At 42.7% G+C, this 25,270-nt stretch overlaps 1 protein-coding gene and 2 pseudogenes across 3 annotated transcripts in view; 2 read left to right on the top strand and 1 right to left on the bottom strand.

Moving 5' to 3' along the window:
* LOC139374941 (protein Smaug homolog 1-like) overlaps positions 1 to 25,270 on the top strand; it is a 102,715-nt gene that overhangs the window by 35,375 nt on the left and 42,070 nt on the right. The window lies entirely within an intron of this gene.
* LOC139375488 (uncharacterized) lies at positions 1,287 to 3,207 on the top strand (annotated as a pseudogene).
* Positions 4,287 to 5,786, bottom strand: LOC139375495 (uncharacterized; annotated as a pseudogene).

The raw sequence follows: 25,270 nt of genomic DNA, 5'->3' as shown, positions 1-25,270 counted from the left end.
GGGGCCAGTTTTGTTAAGGGGTCACTCTCTGGGCAGAGACGTCTGACCAAAATGCTCTGTGCTTGTATGACCCTTCATTTGATTGGGCAGGTGCACCCACAATTTGCATGCCCTTTTTCAGTGGGCAGTAGAAGAGTAACCCTTCAAAGTTCTGCCCTGCATGTGTGGTTTTTAGAATTTCTTTGTACATTTACAATGTTTTTGCAAAATTCCTGGTGGAGTTTTTCTGTGGGTGTTTTGTTCCATGATGTATATTTTGACTGTAATAGTGGACCTGATATTTCACTGCCATACAGAAGGATTGGTTGAATAATGGAGTCAAATATTTTAAGCCAGATTTTAATAGGGGGGTTACATTTGCATTTTGTAGACCTGCCAACCTGCACGTATTTTGCTTACCATGCACGCAATTTGAGGTCAAATTACACTGGTACAAAAAAACGGCCCAAAAATGCACCAACATAGACTTCTAGTTGGCACATTGTAGTTTTTTAATCAACTGTTTGAAGCTGGGAGCTGAGCCAAACCACTCTAGATCTCCACTTCCTCGTCCGTCAGTTGACACCACTGATGTGTGACACGGCACACAAACCGGCTGCACGTGTGCAGCCATCGTGCATAAGTGTATTTTGTCCCCCGCACCAAACGCGATAACAACAGGAAGATTAAAATATTTAAAAAAAAACTGAACCAATTATATTAATTTGGGGACAGGTCGAAAGCATTAAACATTTATGGCAATTTAGCTAGCTAGCTTGCACTTGCTAGCTAATTTGTCCTATTTAGCTAGCTTGCTGTTGCTAGCTAATTTGTCATATTTAACTAGCTTGCACTTGCTAGCAAATTTTTTCCATTTAGCTAGCTTGCACTTGCTAGCAAATTTGTCCTATTTAGCTGGCTTGCTGTTGCTAGCATGCTTTTGCGGCACAGTCGATAGCGCGCTGGATTTCGGGCTAGAAGGTCGAGTGTTCGGAGTCCTGACCCCTGCTGTTTCTTTACAATACCTTGGATTTATCGAACGTATGCATCAAATTGTACACGTAGACTTGACCGAAAGTAGCTAAATGTGGATGTTGAATTTTTGTTGCACACACATATCCAGTAAAAAAATGTGGGATAACACAATAAAAACAGTTTGACTGTAGAATGTATTTACATGTTTTACTCATTTATTTGCCAAGTATATTATTTATTCGATGAGAGTCTAATATAATTTCCCTCAAATGCAGTTTTGGAGCAAAATGTAATAATAAATAGTCAAGATAGTAGAGTAGACACTTTCAACAATGAGACCAACGTTGAGGAAGGTGGTCTTGATCGCGCTGTTTGGCCGGGACCAGCCCCGCCGACAGCGCAGGTCTGTGTAGGTCCAGAGATGGTTAAAGTCCCGAAAGCAGGCAGGGGAGTTCCACCGTCTCATTCAAGAGCATCGACTGTTTGGAGAGGAATTCCGAAGTTACTTTCGTCTGGACCAAAGCCTGTTCGATCACCAGCTGCAGATGGTTGGAGCCAGGTTCGCCCGGATGGATACCAACTACCGGGAGTCCATCAGCCCAGTTAAACGACTGGCGATTTGTCTCAGGTAAGCTAAATTCAAGTACATTTTAAATCCTTTGATACCATAATTGCTTGATATGTGATATTGTTTTTATGTGCAACCTAGCTAGCTAAAGGGCTCTCTAGCTTTAATAGTCCATATTTGACATCAGATGTACTTTTACAGAATGTTCATTAGGACTATACCTTTTCCCAAAGTTGGTTTATAATCATTTTTTAATTGTGCAATGTTACCAAATGAAAATAAAGTTGTGGTGCCTTCTGCCCTGATGAAGGTAGGCTAGTCTTCTCCAGGACCCATTGTTGTTCAAGACAGTCATTCATTACATTCTTATTGGACTGGCATACACTCTTAGAGAAAAAGGTTCCAAGTGTCCTTCTGGTTCCAGGTATAACCCTTTTTGGTTCAAGGTATAACCCTTTGGGGAAAAGGTTATACATGGAACCCAATAGGGTTCTACCTGGAACCAAAAGGGTACAACCTGGAACCAAAAAGGGTTATCCTATGGGGACAGCCGGAGAAGCTTTTTTTAAGTAGATAGTACCATTCTTTCTAAGAGTAGAGTTGGCCTGGGCTACAGTTTATTGATATAGTTATAGACTGAATTGTACTGTTTCAAGGCATTGTTAATGATGGTTGAGTATTACAATATAATTAGTAGAGAATAATAAACAGTAATGAGGTAGAGTAGATATAATATGTGGGTGGAATTCAAATTACACACAATACTGATAATTATTTTGAATTATATTTTAGATTCTTGGCGACGGGACTCCTACAGGACCATCAGATTCAGCTTCCGAGTTGCACGGTCCACGGTGGCAGGCATTGTCCCCTCTGTGGCACAAGCCATTTGGGACTGTCTGGTTGGTGAATACATGCCTGTCTCCAAGGAGGAAGACTGGAGGGCCATCGCTGCTGAGTTCCTGGAGAGGTGAAATTTCCCCAATTGTCTTGGCTCCATTGACGGGAAACCTGTAGTAATCCAGGCTCCACCGTGCTCAGGTTCGCAACTCTACAACTATAAGGGTACATATTCAGTTGTACTCTTGACTGTAGTAGATACCATCTATTTCCGTGTTGTCGATGTTGGTGCTTATGGCAAGGGAAGTGATGGCAGGACCCTCCGGACTCTGCCTTCGGCCAGGCACTTCAGGATGGCACCCTGGAGATTCCACCACCTGCATCACTCCCTGGGGCTGAAGACCTGGGACCTGTTCCCCTCGTCTTTGTCGGCGACGTGGCCTTCCCTTTGAGACCCTACCTCATGAGGCCCTAGGCTGGACGCCAGCTGCCAATGCCAAAGCCTGTAAGGATCTTTAACAAACAACTGTCCAGGGCAAGGTTAGTTGTTGAATGCGCCTTTGGGACTCTGGCAGCCCGGTGGAGAATGTATCAGAGAGTGCTTGGTCTCAGCCCCTCAAATGTCGATGCATGCGTGAAGGCCACGTGTTCTCCACAACTACCTGCGGAGGTCATTCCAGGAGCCGCTCTGGATGGAGATGGGCATGGCAAATGGTCACCTACCTGATGTCACCAGGGCAGGTGCCAACAACGCCCCCAGACAGGCACTCAAGGTGAGGGAGAAGCTGACCACCTACTTCTCATCGCCAGCAGGTGAAGTCACATGGCACTATGCCGTGGAGTGAAACTGCTCTTTTAAGAGCCCCGTAACACACAGGTTATTTAAAGAACCATCTACCGTTGTCCATAAAATTGCATTTTTTCCCCAGATTACTTTATGTATCATTGTCTCTCTTCATTTGGAAGTTATATTTAAGTGAAATTTGGGAGTAAAGACCACACCTTAACCCCTTCCCTCTCCCATTAATGTCAGTCAGTATTATACACACCTGGCATGGTACATCAGATGAGCGGGAGCACTAATTAAGGTTATACGACATACAGTTAGTATGATAAAGGGTAACGTAGGGTCCATATAAATAGTACAGTTTACCACCTGTTCACTGGCCTGACAAAATACAGGTGAAAATAAATAAATTAGGAAGAGTTTTTACTTTCTTCTTGTCTTAGGTCTGCAAAGGTGTAGGGAAGAAATAAGCAGAGTAAGTCTAAATGAGATATGAATAAACAATTTAATAAGTATTCAAGTACAGGAAAGAACATGACAGGTATGTGTGTTGTAAAAATATATATTTTTAAATTAACTATTGAAAGAGGTGTGTGCGCCTGTAATCTGTAAGAGAACAACGAGCATGTATTTTTGGCACAATTGCAGACAGATACAGGGACTACTCAAAGCCTAGATGTAGTAGGGGAACTTCAGACATGGTCATAGAGAGAGAGCGGGCAGGGCACTGGAGATCTGAGGTACAGAGAAGAGTGGTGTGTGTCTCTGTCTCTGGGGGAAAAAAGAAAATAATGTGTAGCCATAACACAGCTAAACAAACAAATGGCCCCTGGACGTCATGCACCAGTCGATGGAACATAACTTCAAACAGTTTCAACACCCTGGTTTTCAAGTGGTTTTAAATTAAATAAATATATTCACCTTCAGTCTTGTGAGAGACCAACAAGAGAATCTGTGAGTTCAATTCAGAAATCTATGTAACACTAATAATGAATGCTATCCTAAGACTTTATAAACAAATTACTTTATGAATTGACTGAATTTAAATGGAACTGAAAAGAAAGGTACAATGAGGGAGGTCAAAACAACAACCAGACAACTCCTCTCCTCTTCCTGTCCTTCCTGTGAGCTGGTCGGCTAAATGGACTCCATCTCTGAAAGGGAAAAGAAAAACAACATACAAGCTTAACATAATATAACACCATAAAAGGTGAGATTTATGTTAACTAAATATTAGTGGCATAAATATTGGAACAGTGTGGTAAAGTTTAATACTTGCTGTTTACTCATGGAATGTGTGTTTCAGATAAAAAGATGACATGCAAATATTTAGACAGGAAACTGTTGTTTTAGGATATTTTCTAACCCAGAAACAGCTATACATTTGCCTCATTACTTTGATCTGAAATACCAATTAGCCTACATGTAAAAATTACCTAAAAATCACTGTCGCAACACTTATGACACGACCTGTTATGTGGAGAAGAAAAAAAACGTACCATTAAACTCGGCTTCGAAAAGCAGCGGATACATTTTATCCTTGACTGCTGCTTTTCTTTGCTGAGGCAGCCTCTTCAGTGTTGGCACCAGGCTCATGGCAAAGAGGGTCTCTTCATCCTCCTTCCTGTGAGCATCAGGTTGAGCTGCATCCTTCTCGACGGCTTGGAGGAGCCTCTGTTGAAATGAGTTGAGTGGATCTGGGTCTGGTACCTCCGATGATGCCTGGTGTGACGTTGTTCCTCTTCGTTTCTCTCGGTTTCTCTCCACGGCCACATCCTGTTCAACGAGGGCCTCAGTGAGGTTCATAATAATCTCAGGTGGTCCTAGATCCAGAGGTGCTTCCTCCATTTCATTATCCTCCATGGCTGCATGGTGCGGTGGTGGTCATACTTGTGGATGATGTAGAGGGTTTCACTGCACCGGTGGAGGCGATGGTCACACTTGTAGATGACGTTGAGGGTCTTGATGCACCGGTGGCGACAACACTTGGAGAGGGTCTGGCTGTAAAATTGCCACTGGTTGCCCTAGGCACAATAAATGGATCCAGAAAAGAAAATGTGGCAGAAGTGCCAAGGCTGCTGGCCTGAAGCTGCTGACCCAGACCTCTTCTTCTCTTTCTCTCTGATACCTGTCCCTGAGTCCTCTCCACTTCCTCCTACCGTCTTCTTCTGTATAGACATGAACATAAGCCAAACCATTACCTAGCATAACTATCGTTATAGATAGCTATCATGGACATGTCACCTACTGTACACACACACACTGACCAAATTATCAGGGGTACAGTAGTATCTACCATTTCTATTACTATTTCTGACATACACAGTCCCACTCTTTCAAATATGATTATTTGGCAAAGTTATCAGGGGGTAGTAACGAGCATCATTTATTTGACTATCTTACACACACACCTCATTGGCTAGGTTAGCTAGCTAGCTATCTAGCACAAGCTCACTACTAAACTAACTTGGCAATCCTACTATCGTGGACACGTGTCTCCAAGCAGCATTTTTTTGTGTTTATGTCCCTGTAGCTTTCAGCAGTTGTGTCAAAAATACACGGTTTTGAGGATTTTGCGAAAATGATTCTCTCCTCCGTGTCCAACCGTATGCGACCATCTGCAAAAGATACCTGCATCAGTATAGTTGCCTAGCTGCGTAAAATGTTATGCAGCAGTGATGCAGTGACACAGTCGGTGTGTTCGAAGCGTAAGGTGTCATTACGATGAAAGTAGTTAGCTACAGCGTTTAGTCTACTATAACTTGCGCCTCGATCACACCTACAGTATAATTTTGAAAAATGGTACGCATCATCATCTGGATATGTGTGCAATAAAAGTTCAGCATTCACCTTCTGCTACCTTTTCGGTCAAGCCGTCTATTCATACAATATGATGCTTATGTTTGGCAAATCCGACACATGCACCACACAGAACACACTGCAACTGCCTCTGCAACCCAATGCAGCATTCAAATTGGAAATTAACGTGCTTCTGGTGTATTAAAGCTGTCTGTGTGATCAAGGTATAAGCGATAACACATGGTATGATCTACGCAATGGTGGTGGTAGTAGTAGGAGCAAGCGCTTTGACGAGCAAGGAAACATGCTGTGTTACAGTAGTTCAGTGCGTGCCGCTGAGTGGATGGAATAGGGGGCTGTTCCGCTAATACCGTTCTTCACAGAAAGTTATGTTAGGCCTACTACTCTCAGTCTTATGTTAATTAATCAGTTCTCGATCTGTCCGCTTGATATAGCTGTATGTCAACAGTAGGCTGCTAATGATGTGATCGGCATGTTGAATGAATGGTACCCTAGTAGTCAGACCTAACTTGATGGATTAGGTCGGGATCGAGATCTGTAATAAGATCGTATAGGCCTAGTTCAGTCAGTTCATTCAGATTCCAAATAGCCTACAGTAAACTAGACTACTACATTGCATCCATTAACTTAATTATTCAACATTTTCACACCAAACAAATTAAGAATTCAGTATACGTTTTCACTAGACTATTCAAAATAAGATTAATTAGAATAATCTTTACCCCTAAATTTAACCTAGAAGAATGTGTCATTTGAGTCCACCTCAATTTGATTTATGATCAAACACGAGACTTCTGTGTAGGCTTATTTGGCTACATTGTTTGATATAATTTAAGACACTGGGTTACAGGAAATGGCAGTTAGAGATTTTTCAAAATCTTCCTGACCCCTCGAACTCCCACCGACCCAACCTTAGGCCTACGTCAGAAAATCTTAAGGAGGCCCTGAGTGTACATTTTAAATGTGTTTCTAGTTAGCTACTGATGAGCAGCCTATTACCAACTACCTATAACAGTTTATAGCCTACCATTTCTACTGAGTCAGTCTTCTGCCGACATTATTTTTAGGCTACAAAGGTGCATTTGCCTAGGATTTATGCAGTGTGGGTGTCGTAAACGCACCGTCGGGGGGCCGGTGAAGCCGCGCTGAAGTGGTACTCATACAAATTCTTTAAGGTAGGTAGGTCTACAACGGGCTTTTAGCAATGCTTTCAGTGGCGCCGCATTCAAGGGAAAAACAGTCTGTGCACTGTCCTAAGTGGCAAAGTAGCTAGCTAGCTACCATCTACCAAACTGGTTCTCACAGAAGTAGACATGTACAGAAACGACACAGAACGTACTACATACATTACATACTTCCCTTTCTGGGAAATCTCCCTACCCAACCGTAGGCCTACATCAGCACCACCTTGTCAGAAAATCCTAGGGTGAGCCCCGGGCCCACCCATGGCTCTGCCCCTGCCCACCCATGGCCCCTGCCCAGTCATGTGAAATCCATAGATTACTGCCCAATGGTATGCATTTATAAATGTTTTGACGACGCTCTGGTAGGCCTACATTATGATCAAATAGCCACAGTAGCCTACTTAGCCACTGTTAAAACTGTAACTTAAAGTGGGTACAGCCTCAGTGTTCACAGTAAACATTTGTCAGAAGTTGCACCGTATTTCCGCTCAGCAGACCTGAAATTTGCTCGGTGACCAAAAATATTGAGGGAACATTGGCCCTGAGGTGTATTCATTCTACCGATCTGTTAAATTTTTTCTTAAACAGAAGCAAACGGAAAACAAAACGGGGAGGGACTTAACTGAATTTTTAAGTCTAGAGTTTTTTTTTATTTTTAATTTTACCCCTTTTTTCCCCCAATTTCGTGGTGTCCAATTGTTGTAGTAGCTACTATCTTGTCTCATTGCTACAACTCCCGTACGGGCTCGGGAGAGACGAAGGTTGAATGTCATGCGTCCTCCGAAACACAACCCTGCTTCTTAACACAGCGCGCATCCAACCCGGAAGCCAGCCGCACCAATGTGTTGGAGGCTACACCGTGCACCTGGCAACCTTGGCTAGCGCGCACTGCGCCCGGCCCGCCACAGGAGTCGCTGGCGCGCGATGAGACAAGGAGATCCCTACCGACCAATCCCTCCCTAACCCGGACGACGCTAGGCCAATTGTGCGTCTCGCCCCACGGACCTCCCGGTCGCGGCCGGTTACGACAGAGCCTGGGCGCGAACCCAGGGACTCTGATGGCACAGCTGGCGCTGCAGTACAGCGCCCTTAACCACTGCGCCACCCGGGAGGCCTTAAGTCTAGAGTTTTAACTGTTGGGACTGATGATTTGTACTTTTAATTTTTTTTCTAGTTAGCTATTGAAGAGCAGCCAATTACCAAGTACTCACAACAGTCTATAGCATGGGTGTCAAAACTCATTCCACGGATGGCTGAGTGTTGAGGTTTTTGGTTTTTCTTTTCAATTAAGACCTAGCTAACTAGGTGAGGGGTGTTCCATACTAATTAGTGACCTTAATTCATCAAGAAAGTACAAGGGTGGAGCGAAAAACCAGCAGACACTCGGCCCTCCGTGGAATGAGTTTGACACGTGATCTATAGTCTACCATTTCTACTGAGTCAATCTTCTACCAACATTATTAGGTTAAAAATGTGCATTTGTCTATGATTTGAGCAATGGGGGTGTCGCACGCGTGTTGTTGTCGGTTCCGCGGGGCTGGGGGTGCTGCTGCCACGCTGAAGTCGTACTTATAAAAATTCTTCAAGTTTGGCAGGTCCGGTTTTGTTTTGTTTTGTTTTCTTTATTGCTCACCATGCTTTCTCTGCCAGTGTTTTGATAGCGACGTCGAACCACACTCTTGCGCTGATGTTAAGAGCAAGGTATGTATAATTAGTGGTGTGCTCAATTTTGACCTCTCCAAGGTTAAAGTGGTATTTATTTCCTTGTGATCTGGCTCTCTTTTGGAGAATGATAATTTTGTTTTGCTAATTTTCACTGTTATTGCCCAGTTTTGGCAGTCAACAAAAACAGGTAATCTGTTAAGGAGGAGCCCAGGAGCTGTAGATTGTTTCAAAAGTTAATCTGTATAGATATTAAAAAGTGTTGGGCTCAAATTGCTACTGAGGGTGACATCCCGCCACTGTAGGAAACAAATATATTTTTTACTGTCTGGCCCACAGGCTTTACCACACTTAGGGCTTTGATTTTCTCTTTCAGCTCTGTTATAGTGATGGTATACCTAATGGATGTTGGTCTTTTTAATGGTTGTTTCTACCTTTAAAAAAAATAAATAATAATATATATATATATTAAATCAACTAATTTGTTCTGTCTCTGTACATTTCTGACATTCTGGATTTTCATAAACATTTCAAATGTTTTTCCAAGTGTTGCCATTTGTTTTTCTTATGTGAGGCATTAAGTTTCCCCCATAGTTTCCAAAACAAGTTTGAGTTCATTGCCTCTCCAATTTACTCAAGCTGATTAGACAAGTAGATGGCTTAAACATTTTTTACATTTTTTAAATTATCTTGTAGCAACCTTAACATTGTTTTAGGGCCAGGTGATATTTTACACGTCCATCCTGGTCTGTGGGGTTTTTGATTTGAGAGTTGCCTCAGGTTTTTCCTGACAGTGTTACATTCACTGTCGAACCATTTTTTTTTTTAAATATTGTTTTTTCCACCCATATTATTATTTTTTGAAATGTTGTTTTGAATTCATATGTTGCCAAATTAATGTTTTCTTTGCTAAAGCTAAATGTGATGTGCTGAAAGAGGTTCAGCATGTTATACAGTTCTTCGCTGGTCTTTTTTTGTATATATACAAATATGGATGATTGAATGCATACGGTTCCTGATTTGTCATTTTATTTTGGTTGACTTCATAGATTTTTTTTTATTTTTTTAAGGTAAAGTGTGATCTGACAGAGCAAGTAAATGCATTAATATGTTCAGATGGAATGTCAGTTATGGAGCAGTCCGGCACACTGTCGCCTAGCACAGAGCTGTATGTGAATCTCCCCAATGAGTCACCCCTTGTTCTACCATTAACAATATATAGACTAAGGCCTTTGCAGATCTGAAGTACCTCTCTCCAACTTTTGTTAACCACGCTATCATAACTCTTTCTGTGAATTGGGATTTTTGAATTGTAGAGAGGTCTTTCCAAATATATGCGTTTCCTTCTGTCTTTGTAGTACACCTCAACGCCAGTCCAACGCCAGCGGGCACATTGTCTCCGCTCGCAGATCACTACTTAAACCAGACAAAGTAAATATGCTGACATTTTTACATTTCAATCTCAAGTGATCAAAGATGCATACATACAGGATGTTAGGCCAGCAACACTTTATTTCTTTATGAAGGAGAGAACGGACATGCAAATCCGTGCTGTTCATTTGATTTGTTTACATATGGTTGTATTGTTCTTACATGTGTAACAGATTTAAATCGTACTCTCCTTGCGTTGTGTTTTCTCCAAATAAATCACAGCCAGTGGTCCCAGTTGAGCATAATTTCTTTCTGTTGCTGTTGTTAAATGGGACACTGCACATTAGTTGTGCAGGGCTTAACGATATTGATGGCTGTTGATGGCATACACCGTCGTAATGGGTTTATGTGACCATTACATCGGGGTATGCTAGCTAACACACTTATTTACAGCAATCATATGCCAAAGCACATCCCAGAAAGCCCCTCAATCCCTAACAGGTACCATATACCCACACATGTATAAATCAGTAATGTACAGCAAACTTGTACGCATTGTAAAATATAAAACCGTATTCAGAAAGTGACCTACCCCTTACATCACATTTTCATACTGAGAAGACCTGACGTTCGATCTCCCTCTATCTGCAAGGGGGGCCAATCACAACACACCTTATTGTCATCAGAGTTGAACCAACCAATAAGAATGCTTAAACATTAAATTCACATTTCTTTAGAGGCAAGTGGAAACATAACCAACCCTGTTACACATGCAAATTGCTTTACTTGTGTTGCTTTCATATGCACATTTGATTTGCTTAAGGTTGTTTTCATTAACCTGCACTTTTACCTCGGCCATATGGTGCCCATTTGAATGTTTATGCACACAAAGTGCAAAGTGCTGCTAATTTTATTTGTTTGTTGGGTTTCAATATAAAACTTGGTGAAATGATTTGTTTATCAGTGCCATTTCAACATTTCCAGCGCATTTTAACAATAACGCGATAATACTGATAACCGTGACAATTTGGTCACTATAATCGTGATATGAAATGTTCATACCGTTTCATCTATATATGCATATATTGGAAGTTTACGATGGATGTTACCTGTAGTGCATGACTGTTTTTAGTCCAGTAGTTTAGACCATATGATCTCAACGAGTAACTATGTATCTAACCAGCGGTGGTTTGGGGATGCAGCAGTGTCTCGGTCCCGGCTCGGAAACGGCACATTCTTGAGCTAGGACCTGTGGTATGCTAACGCATTCCTCTCTGCTGAGCTAGAGTCCACTCGGGAAGGAAGGGATATGGGTGTGGGGGCTTTTTCTGTTTTTCTTTCCTTTTTATTTCTCCCCCATAACTTGTCGTTCTTTCTTTCTTCTTTTGGAGAATGTTTTGACCCGCCCCCCTCTTCTTCTTTTTCCTTACATTTTGTTTCCAAATGGCCTTTTCCAAACTGGTTAAGTGTTGTTTTTTTCTCTGTCTATGGTTGATGGGGGTGGGGGGTAACATGAAAAGTACAGACAAACCCCTTTCTCTTTGGGTCAATTTTCCCTCTAAATTGTGTGCATGCATGGGCGCACAGCTCCCTTCAGAATGCTGCGCAGATGAAATATCAGCCCGCATAGAGAAACATGAGATTGAACTTCACTCAACTTTCTAGAGTTTTCCCCTTTTAGTTAAGACAATCAACGCTTCGCTCTACTGTGGGAATTATGCTCAAATCAATGCGATATTAGCCGCTTTCAATGGAACATACCGAAACAAAACAAACTATGCAAAACTAACTGCGAGAGATTCTTGTAATCAAAGCACATGGGCTCCCACGTGGCGCAGCAGTCTAAGGCACTGCATCTCAGTGCAAGAGGCGTCACTACAGTCCCTGGGTCGAATCCAGGCTGTATCACATCCGGACGCTATTGGGAGTCCCATAGTGTGGCGCACAATTGGTACAGCGTTGTCCGTCATTGTAAATAAGAATTTGTTCTTAATTTCTTATGGCTGCAATCCCGTTAACGGGAGCGATATGACAACAGCCAGTCAGTGTAGGGCGCCATTTTCAAAACATCAAAAATATCATAATTAACATTCTTCAAACATGCATCTCATACCATTTTAAAGCTATTCTCGTTGTTAATCCCGCCACAGTGTCCGATTTCAAATATGCTTTACAGCAAAAGCACCAAACTATTGTTAGGTCACCACATATCGCCACAGAAAAACTCAGCCATTTTTTTCCCCCCAGCCAAAGAGAGGAGTTTCAAAAGCAGAGAGAGATAAAATGAATCACTAACCTTTGATGATCTTCATCAGATGACACTAAAAGGACTTCATGTTACACAATACATGTATGTTTTGTTTGATAAGGTTCATATTTATCAAAATATGAGTTTACATTTGGCGCGTTACATTCACTAGTTCCAAAAACATCCAGTGATTTTGCATAGCCACATCATTCAACAGAAATACTCATCATAAATGTAGATGATAATACAAGTTATACACATGGAATTATAGATATACCTCTCTTTAATGCAACCGCTGTTTCTGATTTCAAAAAAACTTTACGGAATAAGCCAGCCATGCAATAATCTGAGACGGTGCTCAGAAACATTTGTCACAATAGCCGCCATGTTGACGTCAACATATACATATATTAGCAAATGAGACTGAGGAGTAGGCCGTTTACTTTGGGCAACTTATTCATCCAAGCTACTCAATACTGCCCCCCAGCCATAAGAAGTTTTAACTGACTTGCCTAGTTAAATAAAAAAAATGTAGGCTTACATTGAACACCACACGGTGCTGTTTCTGTAGACTGAATGACAGAACAGCTATTTCTGTGTTATGGGATGCATTTTCTCCATTGTTTTTGATGGTAGGCTACTCTGGTAGGCCTACATTATGATCAAATAGCCACAGTAGCCTACTTGGCCACTGTTAAAACTAACTTAAAGCTGTCTCACTTAAAGCTGTCTCACTGTTCACAGGAAACACACGCTGGAAGTTGCACAGAATGTTCAAGTTTGCGCCCAGCAGACCTGAAATTTGCTCAGTGCTGAATTTTTCTGGGGGGAACATTTGCTCTGGACTACTTTTCGCCGCTAACTCTTCCCGTGGCGCTTTTCTACAAGCTGGGCCATCATCGTAACTGGTCACTGGCATTCATTCAGTAACATTAGCATACACCCCCGGGGGCTAACTGCACCTAACGGCGAACCCTCACTTTGTGAAGGCAAGCATTACAAAAACCCACTGTGTAGCGCGGAAGGAGTCGCGTGTTGACTCAACACACTATAAAAAGGCCCGCAGTAGCGCCTGGGCCCTGTTTGTTTTGCTAACAGGATAAATACAGGACAGTAGGCTTAGGCCCTATAAACCCGGCTCTCTGCACTGTCATGAAGTAAACTTCAGATGGAAAACAGGCAGAGCTGAGTGGATGGGGCCGAGACGGGGGACGGGGGTGGTGGTGTGTGTGTGTGTGTGACTGTCTCTCATCTTAGCCAGTTAGAGAAATCACTTTTGTAATTCATTTTCCACAATGACTCAACATTGTTCCTAGACTATTTTGGGAGGATGGACATGAAGAAGTGGTTGTCTGTCTTCGGTCTGTATAGAAGTCGTGCTTCCCAAGATGCTGAATTGGCATCCAAGCCCATCTGTCATTTGGTGTGTCAAAGTTTGATTTAATTAAAAGGAGATAGTCCAGAATGGGCCTGGTGCGCATACCCAGTGACCACCTCGTCTCTCTCTCGTGCTTTCTCTCGCTCTCCTCCAACAAGTCAGTTATCAAATTTCTGCCCTGCTAGAGCTGCCCCAGTCAACTGTGCTGTTATTGTTATTGTGAAGTGGAAACGTCTAGGAGCAACAACGGATCAGCCGCAAAGTGGAAGGCCACACAAGCTCACAGAACGGGCCGCCGAGTGATGAAGTGCGTAGCGCGTAAAAATCGTCTTTCCTCGGTTGCAACACTCACCACAGAGTTTCAAACTGCCTTTTGAAAGCAACATCAGCACAATAACTGTTTGTCAGGAGCTTCATGATATGGGAAATCTTAACGCATACAATGAGATTTTGGACTATTCGGTGCTTCCAACTTTGTGGCAACAGTTTGGGGAAGGCCCTTTCCTGTTTCAGCATGACAATGCTCTCGCGCACAAAGTGAGAGCCATACAGAAATGGTTTGTCGATCAGTGTGGAAGAACTTGACAGGCCTGCACAGAGCCCTGATCTCATCCCGATCATTGAATATTGCATGTTTGTCTGTTTTATTTGGTTGGCACTCATTTTGTCTGATATTGCACAGATTTGCAGCGGATCTCCTTGAACATTGGTGTGGGAGTAACAATCCCTGTATAGCTGACCTGGGATGCAACCCCTGTCCACAACAGCACTTCATACCCACAAAGCAGCGTCCATTATCCTACCTAAACCATGGTCTAGGTTGGGCTCGGAAAACTGTACTTTAGGTCTCAGGGTGGGTGGCATCACCACACGATGGCTACTAGAGCTTTGTCTCACTTAGTCTTTCCTTGAATACTTGCATCCTATCTTATCCTCCTCCTATCTCCTGTATTGTATCACAACTGTATTGGAGAAGGTATAAGGGCCCTCCCCTCTGACCTTCTTCTCCTATGGGTTTTTAGGAGAGGAATTGAGGAAGGATGACTTAAGAGCCTGTCAACTAGTTCACATATGCTACTACACTCATTTACTTCCTCTTTCTCTGCATCAACCTCAGCAACCAGCAAAGCAGCAATCTAGCACCCACATAATTAATTTTGTTGGTATTTAATTCTGCTACATTGACTCAGATTATACTGTGGGCGGCGTAGGATGAGGTGAAAGTGGTGTGACTAGGGCGGAGGTGAGCTGCAGGTGAGTACTAGTAGCCACTGGGATGATGTCATCCCCCTAAGACTTGAAGTAGTGTCATCCCCCTAAGACTTGAAGTAGTGTCTCCTCCTGTCTAACATTTTAATACTGTAAGCGACTCCGCTGCTGGAGGATCTTCTCCTACAATTTTGTGCAGATTTGCTTCATTCTGCTACACTCACTGTCCTCCTAATTAGTATGGCTCAGCTATTCCACATTGTGCCAGCGAATTGAAGGTGAACATTGCCAAATGCGTCAGTTTAATTTGGCCAGTATGCGCCTATAGCTTACTTAATTAAACCCTGGCTGTTGATACAGTAGTTTACCTAGGCAATAGATAGCAAAGCAGGGCGTCCCCGATTCCCAATGGCAAGTTCACTTTCTCATCCATAAACACATCTCAAGTGCAAATACTGTTCAGCAGCTCAAATCAGCAGAATGGGGGGCATTTGTATTAGTAGGGACGTCTACCATGGATCGCTAAAACAAGGATTATGATCCCACTTTCTCAGTTTAAATATTATGGTGCCACCTATACATTTGTCAGCAAAGCACGCGTTAATTGTGTAGCCTATTATCGTTTAGACATGAAGTTGAAATAAAAACCTCCACTCCAGGCTTCCGTCAACTGAATGAGTAAAAAATTAAGAATTTACAGGGGGCAGTTTGGAAGAAAAAAAACAATCCCGTGTGAATTGTCCTCTGGAAAAACGCTGATGCTTGGATAATAATGACATAACCAACGTCTCTAGTATTACTAGTCCTGTCTAAATAGGGCTAGATAATATGGCAAAGAATGGGTTTATTGCACGGAAATATTCTAGTTCCTACACATCACCTTCTATATTCAAACAAAATAAGCCTTTTGTAAATTGACAAGCAAATGGGCAGCATCATACTCATGCAAGTCCTCTCTAGAAAACACAATTAGTATTCCTAGTAGGACTCTGCAATAATGAGGTAGTGTGTATGTGAATGCGCAGCCGTTTGAGCGTGTTTTGGGAGTCGACGAGTCTGGGTCAAAAATCCTGGAGTCGATCAGCCCTAGTATGAGGGCTTGGTATCATAGAAATATAATCTATAGAAAGGACTTGGTACCTTTTAACCCTGATTTTATTTCTATGGTTGGTATACCGTCTCTGTTGTACTGTCCATGGGGGTTGTGGCACCAGACCCGCTGGGAGACAGTTGGGCTGAGCTCAGGAGTGAGAAATCCACACGTCTTTGCAAAGTGGCCCCCGTGTGAAAAACGTGTTTAAGCACCCTTTTTGATGAGTGACATAACTATGGTGGTTGATCAAGTCACAGTAAGGCATTGAGTAAAAGTTGTCATTTTGTCTGTCTGCTGCTCTGTCTCTTTCTGTCTGTTGCTCTCACTATGTCCATCTGCCTGCCTGCTTGCCTGTGTCCTGACCCATACCTTTCTTCACTCTGTGCTCAATCATAATTCATTGTTGAGGGAAAAAATGTATATTTCAGGCAAAAGGGAAGGCTGTTGGCAGGGGAGGGGTTATTTGTGTGTGTGTGTGAAGAGAAATAAACCAAACTATGGCCCAATGCAGGACCCTTAGAAAGCTACACCCTTGGCGGTGGCAACAGTGTTTTTTTGCTGAGCAGGGGAGCAATGCAAAGTTCACCAGGCAGGTAGCACAACATTGTTTCACCTAGAAAAGGCCAGAGGAGGAGAGAGACCGGGACGACGGAGGAAGTTATTAGAGAGTGAGAAAGGCAGAGACTGACACCTTTCAGTGGGAGAGACAAAAATGAGGAGGAACAAGAGAGTTTGAGAGAGACTGATGGAGTGAAAGAGCATCAGAAGGAAGCAGAGGGAGTGGGTAAAAAAAGAAAGAAAGGGAGAGGGGGATTACGAAGGAGCAGCTACTCACTGTTTCCATACCTCTTTCACAGTGTACCCCTCCACTGTGTTTGCCCTGCTTTTCTTATTTTTTCCCCCCTCCTATCTCTCCTTTTTCTGCTGGAGTTGGATGAGTTTAGCACTTCTACCCTGAAGGGTCAGTGCGGGTCGGGATAGAGGGGGGGGGGGGAGACACAGACTTCAGAACTCTCCCAACTCCTCCTTCATTGCTGCATTCCTCTGGGTTCACTAGCTTTGTGTTTCCCAAGCCTAGCGGCCCCACTTTGACCTCTGAACTCTGTGAACTGACATATTGACAGGCAAAGTCTGGGTATTTTATCCATCTCTGTTGTAAAGAAAGTGTTCTCATCCTCTTTGAGACTCGTCCATCTGTTGTTGACTCTTGTACTTCTAAACCCCCGGGGTGCGTCTCAATAGTATTTGGTTGCGTCTCCTTGTCTTACAGTTGTACTCTAACTGTGATGGTGTGTCAACAAATTCCCACAAGTGGTGCATATGCAGGAGTGGATACCACTAGAGTGAAATGCCTTTCTTGCAAACTCAAACTCCAACAACTAAATAATCAATAACAATTTATTACTAGAAAAAAACACTATGAAATACACAATAAAGTTAGCATACTATATACAGCAAAAAAAGGCAAATTCCAATACCATATATACAATGTGCAGGGATACTGGAGTGATGGAGGTAGATATGGGTAAGGGGAATAGGCAAAATTATAAACAGAGTAGCAGCAGCTTGAACAGTGGCTTGCGAAAGTATTCACCCCACTTGGCATTTCCATATTTTGTTGCCTTACAACCTGGAATTAAAATGGATTTTGGGGGGGGTTGTATCATTTGATTTACACAACATGCCTACCACGTTGAAGATGCAAAATATTTTTTATTGTTAAACAAACAAGAAATAAGACACAAAAAAAAACAACTTGAGCGTGCATAACTATTCACCCCCCCAAAGTCAATACTTTGTAGAGCCACCTTTTGCAGCAATTACAGCTGCAAGTCTCTTGGGGTATGTCTCTATAAGCTTGGCACATCTAGCCACTGGAATTTTTGCCCATTCTTCAAAGCAAAACTGCTCCAGCTCCTTCAAGTTGGATGGGTTCCACTGATGTACAGCAATATTTAAGTCATACCACAGATTCTCAATTGGATTGAGGTCTGGGCTTTGACTAAGCCATTCCAAGACATTTAAATGTTTCCCCTTAAACCACTTGAGTGTTGCTAGCAGTATGCTTAGTGTCATTGTCCTGCTGGAAGGTGAACCTTTGTCTGAAACAGACTTGAATAGGTTTTCCTCAAGAATTTCCCTGTATTTAACGATATCCATCACTCCTTCAATTCTAACCAGCTGAGGGAAAAACATCCCCACAGCATGAGGATGGGGTTCTCGGGGTGATGAGAGGTGTTGGATTTGCACCAGACATAGCATTTTCCTTGATGGCCAAAAAGCTCAATTTGAGTCTTATCTGACCAGAGTACCTTCCATATGTTTGGGGAGTCTCCCACATGCCTTGGCAAACACCAAACGTGTTTGCTTATTTTTTTTTCTTTAAGCAATGGCTTTTTTCTGGCCACTCTTCTGTAAAGCCCAGCTCTGTGGAGTGTATGGCTTAAAGTGGTCCTATGGACCTCTCTGCTGTGGATCTATGCAGCTACTTCAGGGTTATCTTTGGTCTCTTTGTTGCCTCTGATGAATGCCCTCCTTGCCTGGTCCGTGAGTTTTGGTGGGCAGCCCTCTCTTGGCAGGTTTGTTGTGGTGCCGTATTCTTTAAAAAATTTAACGGATTTAATGGTGCTCTGTAGGATGTTAAAAGTTTCTGATATTTTTTTATAACCCAACCCTGATCTGTACTTCTCCACAACTTTGTCCCTGACCTGTTTGGAGAGCTCCTTGGTCTTGATGGTGGCGCTTGCTTGGTGTTGCCCCTTGCTTAGTGGTGTTTCAGACTCTGGGGCCTTTCAGAACAGGTGTATATACAGTGCCTTGCGAAAGTATTCGGCCCCCTTGAACTTTGCGACCTTTTGCCACATTTCAGGCATCAAACATAAAGATATAAAACTGTATTTTTTGTGAAGAATCAACAACAAGTGGGACACAATCATGAAGTGGAACGACATTTATTGGATATTTCAAATCAAAAACTGAAAAATTGGGCGTGCAAAATTATTCAGCCCCCTTAAGTTAATACTTTGTAGCGCCACCTTTTGCTGCGATTACAGCTGTAAGTCGCTTGGGGTATGTCTATCAGTTTTGCACATCGAGAGACTGAAATTTTTTCCCATTTCTCCTTGCAAAACAGCTCGAGCTCAGTGAGGTTGGATGGAGAGCGTTTGTGAACAGCAGTTTTCAGTTCTTTCCACAGATTCTCGATTGGATTCAGGTCTGGACTTTGACTTGGCCATTCTAACACCTGGATATGTTTATTTTTGAACCATTCCATTGTAGATTTTGCTTTATGTTTTGGATCATTGTCTTGTTGGAAGACAAATCTCCATCCCAGTCTCAGGTCTTTTGCAGACTCCATCAGGTTTTCTTCCAGAATGGTCCTGTATTTGGCTCCATCCATCTTCCCATCAATTTTAACCATCTTCCCTGTCCCTGCTGAAGAAAAGCAGGCCCAAACCATGATGCTGCCACCACCATGTTTGACAGTGGGGATGGTGTGTTCAGCTGTGTTGCTTTTACGCCAAACATAACGTTTGCCAAAAAGTTTGTTGCCAAAAAGTTCAATTTTGGTTTCGTCTGACCAGAGCACCTTCTTCCACATGTTTGGTGTGTCTCCCAGGTGGCTTGTGGCAAACTTTAAACAACACTTTTTATGGATATCTTTAAGAAATGTCTTTCTTCTTGCCACTCTTCCATAAAGGACAGATTTGTGCAATATACGACTGATTGTTGTCCTATGGACAGAGTCTCCCACCTCAGCTGTAGATCTCTGCAGTTCATCCAGAGTGATCATGGGCCTCTTGGCTGCATCTCTGATCAGTCTTCTCCTTGTATGAGCTGAAAGTTTAGAGGGACGGCCAGGTCTTGGTAAATTTGCAGTGGTCTGATACTCCTTCCATTTCAATATTATCGCTTGCACAGTGCTCCTTGGGATGTTTAAAGCTTGGGAAATCTTTTTGTATCCAAATCCGGCTTTAAACTTCTTCACAACAGTATCTCGGACCTGCCTGGTGTGTTCCTTGTTCTTCATGATGCTCTCTGCGCTTTTGACGGACTTCTGAGACTATCACAGTGCAGGTGCATTTATACGGAGACTTGATTACACACAGGTGGATTGTATTCATCATCATTAGTCATTTAGGTCAACATTGGATCATTCAGAGATCCTCACTGAACTTCTGGAGAGAGTTTGCTGCACTGAAAGTAAAGGGTCTGAATAATTTTGCACGCCCAATTTTTCAGTTTTTGATTTGTTAAAAAAGTTTGAAATATCCAATAAATGTTGTTCCACTTCATGATTGTGTCCCACTTGTTGTTGATTCTTCACAAAAAAATACGGTTTTATATCTTTATGTTTGAAGCCTGAAATGTGGCAAAAGGTCGCAAAGTTCAAGGGGTCCGAATACTTTCGCAAGGCACTGTATATATATACTGAGATCATGTGACACTTAGATTGCACACAGGTGGACTTTATTGAACTAATTATGTGACTTCTGAAGGTAATTGTTTGCACCAGATCTTATTTAGGGGCTTCATAGCAAAGGGGGTGAATACATATGCACGCACCACTTTTCCATTTAGAATTTTTTGAAGCAAGTTATTTTTTTCACTTCACCAATTTGGACTATTTTGTGTATGTCCATTACATGAAATCCAAATGAAAATCCATTTAAATTACAGGTTGTAATGCAAAAAATAGGAAAAACGCCAAGGGGATGAATTATTTTGCAAGGCACTCTATGTGAGCGTGTGTGTGGAGTCAGTATAAATGTATGTGTTTATTATGTGTGAGTTAGCAAATGATGGAGTGACTGTGTGTGTGAGTGTGTAGGGCCCTGTGAGTGTGCATAGAGAGAGTGCAAAAATTTATATAGAAGGTAAATCAAGATAGTTTGTGTAGCTACTGTTTTTTGTTAGCTATTTATCAGTTGTATTGGTTGGGGATAGAAGAGCCTGTTGGTGTCAGACTTGATGCACCGGTATCTCTTGCCGTGCGGCAGGGGAGAAAATATTTAATTACTTGGGTGGTTGGAGCCTTAAATGATTTTTCGGGCCTTCTTTTCACACCGCCTGATATAGAGGTCCTGGATGGCAGGGAGCTTGGCCCCAGTGAGGAACTGGGCTGTCCGCACAACCCTCTGTAGTAGAGGGCGACCGATTTATGATTTTTCAACGCCGATACCTGCGGTTTTTTTTACAATTTTTGAATATATATTTTTTATTTGTAATAATGACAATTTCAACAATACTGAATGAACACGTTTCTTTTATCTTAATATAATACATCAATAAAATCAATTTAGCCTCAAATAAATAATGAAACATGTTCAATTTGGTTTAAATAATGCAAAAACAAAGTGTCGGAGAACGTAAAATTGCAATATGTGCCATGTAAAAAAGCTAACGTTTAAGTTCCTTGCTCAGAACATGAGAACATATGAAAGCTGGTGGTTCCTTTGAACATGAGTCTTCAATATTCCCAGGTAAGAAGTTTTAGGTTGTAGTTATTATAGGAATTATAGGACTATTTCTCTCTCTACCATTTGTATTTCATATACCTTTTGACTATTGGATGTTCTTATAGGCACTTTAGGTATTGCTTCCGTCCCTCTCCTCGCTCAAACCAGGAACACGTCGACAACAGCCACCCTCGATGCATCGTTACCCATTGCTCCACAAAAGTCGCAGCGCAAGGGGAACAACTACTCCAAGTCTCAGAGCGAGTGACGTCACCGGTTGAAACGCTATTGGCGCGCACACCGCTAACTAGCTAGCCATTTCACATCGGTTACACCAGCCTAATTTCGGGAGTTGATAGGCTTGAAGTCATAAACAGCGCAATGCTTGAAGCATTGCGAATAGCTGCTGGCAAACGCACTAAAGTGCTGTTTGAATGAATGCTTACGAGCCTGCGGCTGCCTACCATCGTTCAGTCAGACTGCTCTATCAAATATCAAATCATAGACTTAATTCTAACATAATAACACACATAAATACAAGCCTTTGGTCATTGATATGGTCGAATACGGAAACTATCATTTTGAAAACAAAACGTTTATTCTTTCAGGGAAATACAGAACCGTTCCATATTTTATCTAACAGGTGGCATCCCTAAGTCTCAATAATGCTGTTACATTGTACATTCTTCAATGTTATGTCATAAATATGTACAATTCTGGCAAATGAATTACGGTCTTTGTAAGGACGAAATGGTCTTCACACAGTTCGCATCGAGCCAGGCGGCCCAAACTGCTGCATATACCCTGACTGCTTGCACGGAACGCAAAAGAATTGACAATATTTCCCTAATTATAATACATTTATGTTAGCAGGCAATATTAACTAAATATGCAGGTTTAAAAATATATTCTTGTGTGTTGATTTTAAAGAAGGCCATTGATGTTTATGGTTAGGTTTGGTGCTAAATCATCACCCGTTTGGCGAAGTAGGCTGTGATTCGATGAGAAATTAACAGGCACTGCATCGATTATATGCAACGCAGGACACGCTTGATAGACTAGTAATATCAACCATGTGTAGTTAACTAGTGATTATGTTAAGATTGATTGTTTTTTATAAGGTAAGTTTAATGCTAGCTAGCAACTTACCTTGGCTTCTTGCTGTCCTCGCATAACAGGTAGTCAGCCTGCCATGCAGGCTCCTCGTGGAGTGCAATGTAAGGCAGGTGGTTAGAGCGTTGGACTAGTAACCGGAAGGTTACAAAAACGAATCCCCAAACTGACAAGGTAAAAATCTGTCGTTCTGCCCCTGAACAAGGCAGTTAACCCACCGTTCGTAGGCCTCAATTGAAAATAAGAACTGTACCATTTGAGAGAATATTGGCTGGCTACATCACTGCTTGGTATGGCAATAGCACCGCCCTTAATCGCATGGCGCCACAGAGTAGAGGTCGACCGATTTTAATCGGAATGGCCGATTTTGAAAAAAATAGTTTTACACCTTTAAACAAAAGGTGTAAAACATAATTATTATTTTTTTAAAGGTGTAAAACTATTTTTTTCAAATCGGCCAAATTGGTGTCCAAAAATACAGATTTCCGATTGTTATGAAAACTTGAAATCGGCCATTCCGATTAATCGGTCGACCTCTACTCTGTAGCGCCATGCGATTAAGGGCGGTGCTATTGCCATACCAAGCAGTGATGTAGCCAGCCTATATTCTCTCAATGGTACAGCTGTATAACTTTTTGAGGATTTTAAGGGCCCATGCCAAACTTTTTCAAACTCCTGAGGGGGAAGAGGCACTGTCGAGTCTTCACGACTGTGCTTGTGTGTTTGGACCATTTTAAGTCTTGGACACAGAGGAACTGGAAGCTGTCTACTTGCTCCACTGCCACCCTGTCCACGATCAGCTCCTTAGTCTTGCTGACGTTGAGGGAGCGGTTGTTGCTCCGGCACCACACTGCCAGGTCATCGTTGCTGGTAATCAGGCCTACCACCGTTGTGCCAACAGTGAATTTGATGATGGTGTTGGAGGTGTGTGTGTGCGCACGAGCGTTCACAACTTTTGCATTCTAGGTTATTGGTGTGTGTCTCAGAGCACCAGGTGAATGGATACCCTTTTAAAAAGAACTGACCATGTTAATAAAGCTTGATCAACGTCACTCTCCCTCCCGGCTAGACAAGGAATGGATGAATGGCACTGACACTCGGAGACAGAGGGTGGAAGACTTGCCACCTCAAACTGTTTTTGTCTCACCTATATTTGGATGTAGGGAGGACGTAAAGGGGGATAGAGCAAGGGGGGGGGCAAGAGGAACGTGGAAGGAGGAAGAGAGAGTCCCAAAGATGACTAGGCTATTGTATAAGCTGCCTGCTGCTCCAATTCAAAACTGAACCTTGAGGGAGGGGGGGGGGGGGTGAGAAGGAGGAGTGAGTGAAAAGCAGGCTAAAGGGAGTCAAGAGGGAAGAAAAGAGTGTGTGGAGCCTTGTAGACAGTAGGACAGCCATAGGAGAGTGGGGGGAATAGTGAAAGCAAGAGCGAGGGAAAAAGAGCAGGCCTCAGTCCAAGTCAAATGGAGGGCTCTAAATTTAGGATAAAGGTGTTACTGGGGGTCATGAGAATAAACTGGGCATTTAGCCCAGAGCCATAGGGAGTAGGCACAGCTCTGGGGCGGGCACCACTATATTTGTGTTTATTAAGGATCCCCATTAGCTTCTACACTACACATAAAACAAAAGATAAAACAGTACATCATATAACATTGTTACGCCACTACATGAAATCACATTTTATTAGTACAACAGGTGCAGACCTTAGAGTGAAATGCTTACTTACGAGCCCCTAACCAAAAGTGCAGTTAAAAAAATATATAAAAAATATGGATAAGAATAAGAGATGAAAAGTAACAAGTAATTAAAGAGCAGCAGTAAAAAATAACAATATATACAGGGGGGTGCCGGTACAGAGTCAATGTGCAGGGGCACTGGTTATTCGAGGTAGTATGTACATGTAGGTAGAGTTATTAAAGTGACTATGCATAGATGACAACAGAGAGTGGCAGTGGTGTGGAGGGGGAAGGGGGGCAATGCAAATAGTCTGGGTAGCCATTTGACTAGATGTTCAGGAGTTTTATGGCTTGGGGGTAGAAGCTGTTTGGAAGCCTCTTGGACCTAGACTTGGCGCTATGGTACCGCTTGTCGTGCGGTAGCAGAAAGAACAGTCTATGACTAGGGTGGCTGGAGTCTTTGACAATTTTTAGGGCCTTCCTCTGACACCGCCTGGTATAGAGGTCCTGGATGGCAGGGAGCTTGGCCCCAGTGATGTGTACTGGGCCATTCGCACTACCCTCTGTAGTGCCTTGCGGTCGGAGGCCGAGCAGTCGCCATACCAGGCAGTGATGCAACCAGTCAGAATGCTCTCGATGGTGCAGCTGTAGAACCTTTTGAGGATCTGAGGACATACATACAGTACCAGTCAAAAGTTTATTATTATTCGGGGCATTGTGCAAGGTGTCAGAAGCACGATGGCATCACACAGTTGCTGCAGATTGGACGGAGGTACATTCATGATGTGAACATTCAACGTTCCATCTCATCCCAAAGATGCTCTATTGGATTGAGATCTGGGACTGCGTAGGCCACTCAAGAAAACTGAGCTCATGTTCCAGGTGATATTTTTCCACTCCTCAATTGT

This window comes from Oncorhynchus clarkii, chromosome 19 (genome assembly GCF_045791955.1).
Source record: "Oncorhynchus clarkii lewisi isolate Uvic-CL-2024 chromosome 19, UVic_Ocla_1.0, whole genome shotgun sequence".
NCBI lineage: Eukaryota > Metazoa > Chordata > Actinopteri > Salmoniformes > Salmonidae > Oncorhynchus > Oncorhynchus clarkii.
Note: the sequence above shows the minus strand (reverse complement) of the source record. Positions and strands in the feature narration are given on the sequence as shown.